The sequence below is a fragment of the Sinocyclocheilus grahami genome, unplaced genomic scaffold (genome assembly GCF_001515645.1).
Source record: "Sinocyclocheilus grahami isolate Dianchi unplaced genomic scaffold, SAMN03320097.WGS_v1.1 scaffold712.1, whole genome shotgun sequence".
Taxonomy (NCBI): Eukaryota; Metazoa; Chordata; class Actinopteri; order Cypriniformes; family Cyprinidae; genus Sinocyclocheilus; species Sinocyclocheilus grahami.
The window spans coordinates 102135-110760 of record NW_015505891.1 but is presented as its reverse complement, the minus strand read 5'-3'; the positions used below and the strand labels follow the sequence as shown (position 1 = coordinate 110760).

The window sequence follows — 8626 nt, the reverse complement described above, 5'->3', positions numbered from 1 at the left end:
AAAAATGTGTATATATATATATATATATATATATATGTGTGTGTGTGTGTGTGTGTGTGTGTGTGTGTTATACTATGCATATATATTATGCATAGTATAATAATTTTTTTTATATTGTTTCATTTTAAAAATATTATAAAAATTAAAATATTAATATAAATAATAATAATTATTATTATTATTATTAATACTACTACTACTTAAAAATAAAAAGATTAAAATGTATTTTTCTCACAAAAGATAAAAAGCAAAACCTACCTCTTCCACTGATGCTGAACTCTGTGATGGTGTCTGTGTGTGGGTGCGTGCGTGTCCAGTGGGACTGGATGGACCAGTAGAGCAAAATAGATTAATCCAGTGGCCCAGTATGAACTTTAGCAATACTTCAGCACCAAGACATATTCTCCATTTGTATGTACGAGCGTGCCTGAAGGAGAGAGAGAAGCACAGGATGGTGTTCGAGTGAAAGAGTTCACTTGACGCTGTTTGAGAAGTGACGGCTCTTGTCTCCCAAGTTGAGTGTTGTAGTAAAGCGAGCTCCTGTTTGCGTGTGTACAGACACACTGCAGTACACACCGCTCCTGATGCTTACACTTTATTCTCTCTCTCTCTCTCTCTCTGCTTGTCTCTCTCACTTCACACCTCTCTGATGGAGTCAGTAGTTGCTCTTTTAATCCTGTCTATGCTGGGTATTTATACCACCAATGCTCTTCTAAATCCCCTTGTCAAGACTTTCAAACTACAGCAGCGAAGCGGATCCTTGCATCTTCCTCTCCTCTTTTCTCTCCACATCTCTCTTTCCCTCCTCCACTGCCTTTTTGCGCTCCACTCCACCCCCCACTTTCCCCCCTCTCTTCTCGGTAGAGCATCAGAGTGCTGCAGGGTCCTAGAGCCTGGTTGTGTTTGCTGGCGTGCTTGTACAGTGTATTCCTGCCAGGCCCGGACTCCTCTTGGGGCATGCTCCCGGTGCTCCCGGTGGCCTGGCGGCTGATTTGACCCGCTGGCCTGTTTTTTTTTTTGTTGTTATTATTGTTATTATTAATATTTTATATGTATGCCTTCTCAATGTAATGGGAAGTGAAGGTGCAGTGCAAGAGAGAACCTTTAATTATTTTCCACGGCCCCAGACTAAGGATTTCAAACTTTTTTATGTGATTTGGCCATACAAATAATAGGGTTGTCTGGCTTCAGAAATTGTTGTGGATGTATAGGCTATATACAGGAAATAAGGGGGGGGGCCCAAAATTGCACCTTTTGGCGTACAACAGCTTGTCACTGGAGCAGGACCCTTAAAAGGACATATTTGTTCCTTTTTTACCCCTAATAGGTAGGCCTACAAATTAGTACCTTAAGGGTGCGAATTACTACTCTAAGGTATTAATATGTACGGTGTACTGCTGTCAAGCTGTTGTACCCCTATCAGTGACGGCGCTACACCGGGGCTAGGGGGGCTATAGCCCTGTCAGAATTTTGAATAGCCCCGGTTTAGCCCCATTTCTTTATGAAGTAACTCTGACGTCATCAATATCATTTATTTTCTTAGCACCCCCACATATTGGTCTAGCCCCCCCCCTTAGCACCGGTAGAGAAAAAATTCTGGCGCCATGCCTGGTCTATACAATTTTGGCCCTTTTTTTTCTGTGTGGCCTGGATGAGTGTGAGATTTCCCGGCCTGAAATTGCATCCCAGTACGGCCCTGATTCCTGCTACTGGACACACATCAGTATGACACAAGTCTCCACTCTCTCTCTCATACAACCTTTCTTGCTCTTTTTTTCCAGAAGGTGCTTCAGAACAGTCGGCATGTTGGCATGAGGTTGTCTTGTCAAGCATTGTTCTCAGTCAAAATAGGGCCACAGAGTGGACTGTCACTGAGAGATCCTGTCCACTTGTGTCAGTCCAACAGAAAGATAACTGATCAAAAAAGAAAGACACAGTTTAAAGTCAACATCAAATCATATACTTCCATAATGTGACGTAGTTATGAATGCGACACGGTATTCAATGAGATAAAACCAAAGAGAGGTTGGTCATGTCTGCCAAAAAAAAAAAAAACGGCTCATTTCAACATCAAATCAAATCTGACCACATTTAGTTTCTTAATGCCCAGCTCTGCTCCTATGGTATGAATGATTCACCATTTAAAGTTTGGGGTCATTAAGATTTTTTTTTTTTAATTGATACTTTTATTCAGCAAGGTGTAAGCTTTTGAACTTTAAGATCATCAAAGAATCCTGAGAAAAAAAATTATGGTTGATATTAATAAGAAATGTGTCTTGAGCAGTAAATTTGCATATTAAAATGAATTCTGAAGAATCATGTGACATTGACGATTGGAGTAATGATGCTGAAAATTCAGCTTTGCCATCACAGAAAAAAAACAAATGAGGAAATAAATAATAATTATTATTATTTTTTGTAATATATTCAAATAGAAAGTAGTTATTTTAAAATGCAATAATATCTCACAATATTGCTGTTTTACTGTATTTCTGATCAAATTAATTTTGCTTTTGTGAGCATAAGAGATTTCAAAAACATTTTTAAAAAATATGGTCTTACCGACCATTTCTTTTATTTTATTAAAAAATAATTTTTCATTTTATTTTCAGTAGTGTCATTTGATAGAAATGTTCTGTTTAATCATAATCTTCTCATGATCACGCAACAAGAAATATATAATGCCACCAGTGTAGTCTGATATACTCATATGTGCTGGTTCTTAATAGTGAATTAAAAACATACAGCCTGACCAATGCAGCCCAATTCTTGAATGAGTCTTTTATCTGTTTTAGTGACTAGTTAAAAAAAAGATCAGTTTGAATCTGTCTGGAACACTGCTCTGTCCATATTATTAGCAGAGAATTTCTTTCATACTGCAAAAAGTAAGCAAATTGGACTACAACAAAAATATACCATAATGAATCAGAACTTAATCAAATTAAAACAAAACCAAAAGTGATACTCAAATGCCCTCTACCACAACCCACTCTTCCTCTGAAATGGAAATCATTTTGGCTTCACGTGCTGTTGGATATAATATTATAAACCATAGGCAACAGATATTACATATTTAGCAACATTCTCATTTGGAACATTCACTTTTCACAATCCAGTCAATAACCAAAGTACAAAATCAAAGCCAGGTAAACAGGGCTATTTGATATAGACTTTAAGTGAACAGTGCTGTATTGTGCTGTGTCTATAGAAAATCCAGTCAGAATTTTTTAAGCTCTTCGAATTGTTATTACCCCTCTGACCCACTTCTAGATGCTGTTTTTGTGAAATTAAGATTTCTGTTCAGGACAGAGAAAAAAGCAGCAGAAAAACATTGTGTTCTGTCCTGGATTTTAACATTAATACGATGGACCTCAGGGGACCCTGACTGGGATAAAGCTGAGTGCAGGGGATGGACATTAGTAATCAATAAAAATCCTTGAGGCTTATGCGGCCTGGTTTCATGAAGTGTGCTTTCTCCCCCTCCCCTGCCTGCACCGCTGGAGTCTTTCATGTGGTGGTGGTGTTGTTGATGGGAATAGGTCAGTCAACACGGTGAATCTGATGCTTCATTTGTCTTTTGTTGTCAGGACCACAGCTGTTTGGTGGAGTGTATGGTCAGCATGGATCAATAGCCTTTCCTCTTGCTTGCTGCACCCTTGCTGACAACAAACACGCACAGCATTTACCTCACACACAAATCAGGTGGACAAAGGCAGACAGATGAAGAGGAAGAGGGTTTATAACACATTAATTATTTTTATCATACAAAAATATAAATTATGAATTCAATTAAGTTAAATCACTATACCTGAACAAACAGAAGTACACTAAATAAAATTGTTTATTAAAAAGATTTGATAAAGAACCTGCAATATCTTTTTAAACATACAATCCAAGGCCTAATGAATTATATTTAAACAGATAATGCCCCATTAGATAGCTACTTTTTAGTAGAAGTTTGAAGTGTACTACACCTAATACATACTGAAACCACATTTTTAAAAGAGCCAGACTGTAGTTACTTTAAATTAAAAGTAGCAAGTGCTAACAGGTTAAACCAGTTTAGTATAGTACTCCTTTTCTGGGATTCCCATCATGCAAAGCAGCAAAGCGCAAAGGGAACACTTAACTCTAATCCATCCTGCAGCAGAAGGCCTATGTCATGACATATGCAGTGGCACGCTGACCCATCTCACCCACCCCTCTGAAGAGGTCACGGTCATTTATTCAGGTGATTAAAGCAGTAATCCATATGGGAAATATGTGATGTTTTTATATGCAGAAGGATAAAAGGGAATAGAGGGGTTCAAATTAATTGACCTATCTCTTCCACGCAAAAATTCATGCACGCACATAAAAGCACAGCCTGCATATATTGAAATGTATGGCAGTGGCATATGTGAGTGCGCATGCTGTTTATTTGGGCGCACAGAGAGCAGACAGCTTGAAATAATCCCCAGGGACAGCAGAGAGAGCTCACACACCTGACAACACCCAGACAAATGAGCTCATCGCTCAGCTCCGCTCCTGCTCATTACATTTGGACGCACAAAAATGCACACACAAGCCTAAAAGAACACAATAATATTCACATGAAAAGCTGTGAATGTGCATGAACGTTTGGAACGCATACAGGGACAGACAGTGAAATATCAATATGATTGGTACACTTTTTTGGCAAAATATAATTAAACTGGATTGAAAAAGTGTATTTTTATGTACAAACAGGAGCCAGAGGATGGCAACAAACACAAACTCTTAATTTTATACTGACACATTAAAGGAACACTCCACTATTTTTGAAAATAGGCTCATTTTACAATTCCCCTAGAGTTAAACAGTTGAGTTTTACCGTTTTCGAATCCATTCAGCCGATCTCCGGGTCTGGCGGTAGCACTTTTAGCTGTAGCTTAGCATAGATCATTGAATCTGAGTAGACCGTTAGCATCTCGCTCAAAAATGACCAAAGCGTTTCTATATTTTTCCTATTTAAAACTTGACTCTTCTGTAGTTACATCGTGTACCAAGACCGACGGAAAATGAAAAGTTGCGATTTTCTAGGCCGATATGGCTAGGAACTGTACTCTCATTCCAGCGTAATAATCAAGGAACTTTGCTGCCGTACCATGGGTGCCTCAGGCACAATGATATTACGCAGCGCCTGAAAATAGTCCCCAGCACACTCCCTGTGCAAGCAGGTGTTCACGTTGGTTATGTTGACGGAAGTTAGCCTATTTTCACGTGCTGCGTAATATCATCACGACAAGTATAGTTCCTAGCCTTATCGGCCTAGAAAATCGCAACTTTTCATTTTCCGTCGGTCTTAGTACAAGATGTAACTACAGAAGAGTCAAGTTTTAAATAGGAAACATATAGAAACTCTTTGGTCATTTTTGAGTGAGATGCTAACGGTCTAATCAGATTCAATTATCTATGCTAAGCTACAGCTAAAAGTGCTACCGCCAGACCCGGAGATCGGCTGAATGGATTCGAAAACAATAAAACTCAACTGTTTAACTCTAGGGGAGTTGGAAAATGAGCCTATTTTCAAAAATAGTGGAGTGTTCCTTTAATTTCACATATTATTTTTTTATATTTTCTGCACTATTTTGGGCAATACTCTGCATTTAAAATGGATTTAAACATGGTGAAACGTTTTAAAGGTTTCTCTTAAGCTCATTTGACACCTAAAAGCAACTTGCAGCATCAAAGTGGCCAGACATCCTTCCTTTTCAATGACAGCTTATGATTACCAGCAACATGAGCGACAGTGGCCGTCAGTGATAAGATATGAGTGTGTCCAGCATCTTGGCAAGTTGAGAAAAGCTTATGCTAATTAACTGCAATGATGCACTGAAAATGCGCTTCAATTCATACATTGATAATTGTTTATCGTGTTCATGATATGATGTATTATCCACAACTGCAAGTTATATGAAGACATTTTCAGCATTAAAAAAAGAAAAAGAAAGAAAGAAAAATAAAAACTAACCAAACTAACCGTGCCATGTCAAATTAACTTGTTTTCCTGTTTTAGCTTTTCTGCATGTTGGTTGGACCACATGACTTTGATATGGCAAACACACATTTAAAGTAGGTTTGTTAATATGTAGCTTTTCAAATATGAGTCAATTATAAGATAAAATGTCAAGATTATGAGATACTAAGTCATTAGTCTGGGATAAGAAGTTATAATTAACCAAATTATGACAGTTGAAATAAACAAAAAAGTCAATTATGGGATAAAAAGTCAAATTTACGAGATACCAAGTCATAATTAATAATAATTCTGGTATACTATGAGAATAAAAGTAAGTTAAACTACTTTTAACTTTTTAATCATAATCTCATATAGTATATTGTGTAATAATTTCGACATTTTAGCCCATAATAATGACTTTATATGTCATAATTATGAGTTTGGTTTTCTCTTATAGTGAACAACAGTGCATCAACCCAGTGAATTATAGTCATAAAAACACCTTCTGCGAGTGTGACCAGGGCTATATTGATAACTGAATGTATAATCAAATTAGCCAAAATATTTTAGAAAATGAACACAGGATATTTACAATACTGAATAGCAGAATTGTAATTTTTCTTTTAGTCTGCTTTCTGTGGAATTGTGTGCCAATCGGCTATAGGACCATTCTCCTCAATTAACCTCTCAACTGAAATTTAACTAAACTAAACATTCAATATTTAAAATGAACTCGTGAAAGCATTCACAGTGCTCTGTAGCAGCTCGTCATTGCTTGTACATGTACAGTGCCTTCTCTCAGTCAGCACATGCTGCAGTTCAGAGTAGCTCCAGTTAATGACTTGTCACATTACAATCCTCTTAAGGAAGCTGAGCCGAATTCGGCTAGTTTCCAACTGATTTCCTGACCCTGTTGTCTAGCGTTACACCCACACACACACAAACAGAGACCTCAGCAGCACAAAGACCATCCAACCTCACCAACCTCATTACCAAATCAGCAGCTGAACCAACTTACTCAACACATACTCCATGCCCGCTGCCCAACATGTGCAATTCCCAAATGGCACAGCACTGCTGCTGGTAGAGATGCTCCTCCACAGAAGCTGATCTAATAGAGACTTTCACACCTGAGGACTTTATAAGAAGCTTATATATTAATATAGATATACCATTCAAAAGTTGTGGGTGGTAAGATTTTTTTTTTTTTTTTTTTTTTTTATAATAGTCTCTAGTGCTCACCAAGGCTGCATCTATAAAAAAAAAAAAAGTAATTTATTCCTGTTAAAGGCCAAATCATTCCGAATACATTTCAGCAGCCATTACTCCAGTCTTCAGTGTCAAATGATTAGAAATTATTCTAATATGCTAATTTGGTGGTCAAGAAACATTTCTCATTAGTATCAATATTAAAAACTGTTGTGCTTCTTGATATTTCTTACAATAACCACGACATTTAATGCATCCTTAAAGGGTAATGTATTTTAATTTCTCTAAAAACAAGTGAAGAAAACTAAAAAGAAAAAATTAAGAAAAATTCTTACTAATCACATTTTATATGGCATTTTAAAACCTTGCCTTGTCAAATTATCTTGATTTCCTGTTTATGTTGTCTGCATATTGATCAGATGGCATGACTTTGAATATTAAATAGAAATGAAGCAGTTTGTTAATATGTTTTTTTTTCTGAATTCATTGAATTTCGTGGCTTTTTGCTTCATTATAATATTGTTATTATAATACTCATACTATAATACTCATTTTCATTATAATACTTTTTTTTTTGCATTATGGCCCTAAAAACAAAATGCATTTAAATTAATGAATTAAAAACACTTATCATAAAATGTTTTTATTCATGTCACTGCAAACATCATAACATATAGGAAAAAGAAAAAAACGCATCCCTAACCCTAATAGCATCCTTGAGCGAGCACCCTATGCAAGGATTTATAAAAATATAATTTTATAAATGATAAATCCAGCTGCTTCCAGTGACTTCACTAAAAGTATGTGAGCTTGTGCTGTTCTGAAAACTATAATAGCTGCACTTTTCTCTGTACCTTTTTTTTCTCTGTAACCCGGCGACAGCTATATTTTGATGTTTGCGTGGTGGCTGGTGCTTTAATCTTCATTTTCAAAGGGAATCAACTGATGTAGTCCTGTGGATAGACTTGCTGGTGACTTTGAGCTGAGACAAGAGCAGTTCAGTCATTCTCTTGTAGCTAAAACCAAGCTTAGATCCTGACAAAGAGTTTGTTAGTGTAAGTGTGTGTGTGTGTGTGTGTGTGTGAGGGAGCTGAGCTGTACTGTGGCTGCAGGCTGTACATCACTGTGGAAGAGATGCTGTCTTTGTGCAATTTTCTGTTACGCGTGGCGTTACATGCCAAGTATCAGCAGTCATCAGAATCACTTATCTTTCCTAGAATGTTCCAACGCTGTTCTGTGCCTCAGGAGCCATGAATTATTTATCTCTAAAAGAGGGGGGAGAGTGAAAAATTGGTTTGAAAGGATAATCAGAATGGAAGGATGGGATAAAAAAAAAATCCCACTAAAATCCCACTGCCTATACAAATTGTTCAATCCCTCTCTACGTTTCAATCTGTCCCCCCCCCCCCCCCCCCCCCCCCCCCCTTTATTGGGTCC

The 8626-nt window shown here is 37.2% G+C and overlaps 1 protein-coding gene across 2 annotated transcripts in view; it reads right to left on the bottom strand.

Moving 5' to 3' along the window:
- The window catches only part of LOC107560149 (transmembrane protein 91-like), a 25615-nt gene extending 24798 nt beyond the window's left edge, over positions 1 to 817 (bottom strand). For both annotated transcript variants that reach the window (XM_016244237.1, XM_016244238.1), the window contains exon 1: positions 259 to 817. The gene's annotated coding sequence lies outside the window, so the exon portion shown is untranslated. The remainder of the gene's footprint in view (positions 1 to 258) is intronic.
- Between the last annotated feature and the right edge of the window lie 7809 nt (positions 818 to 8626).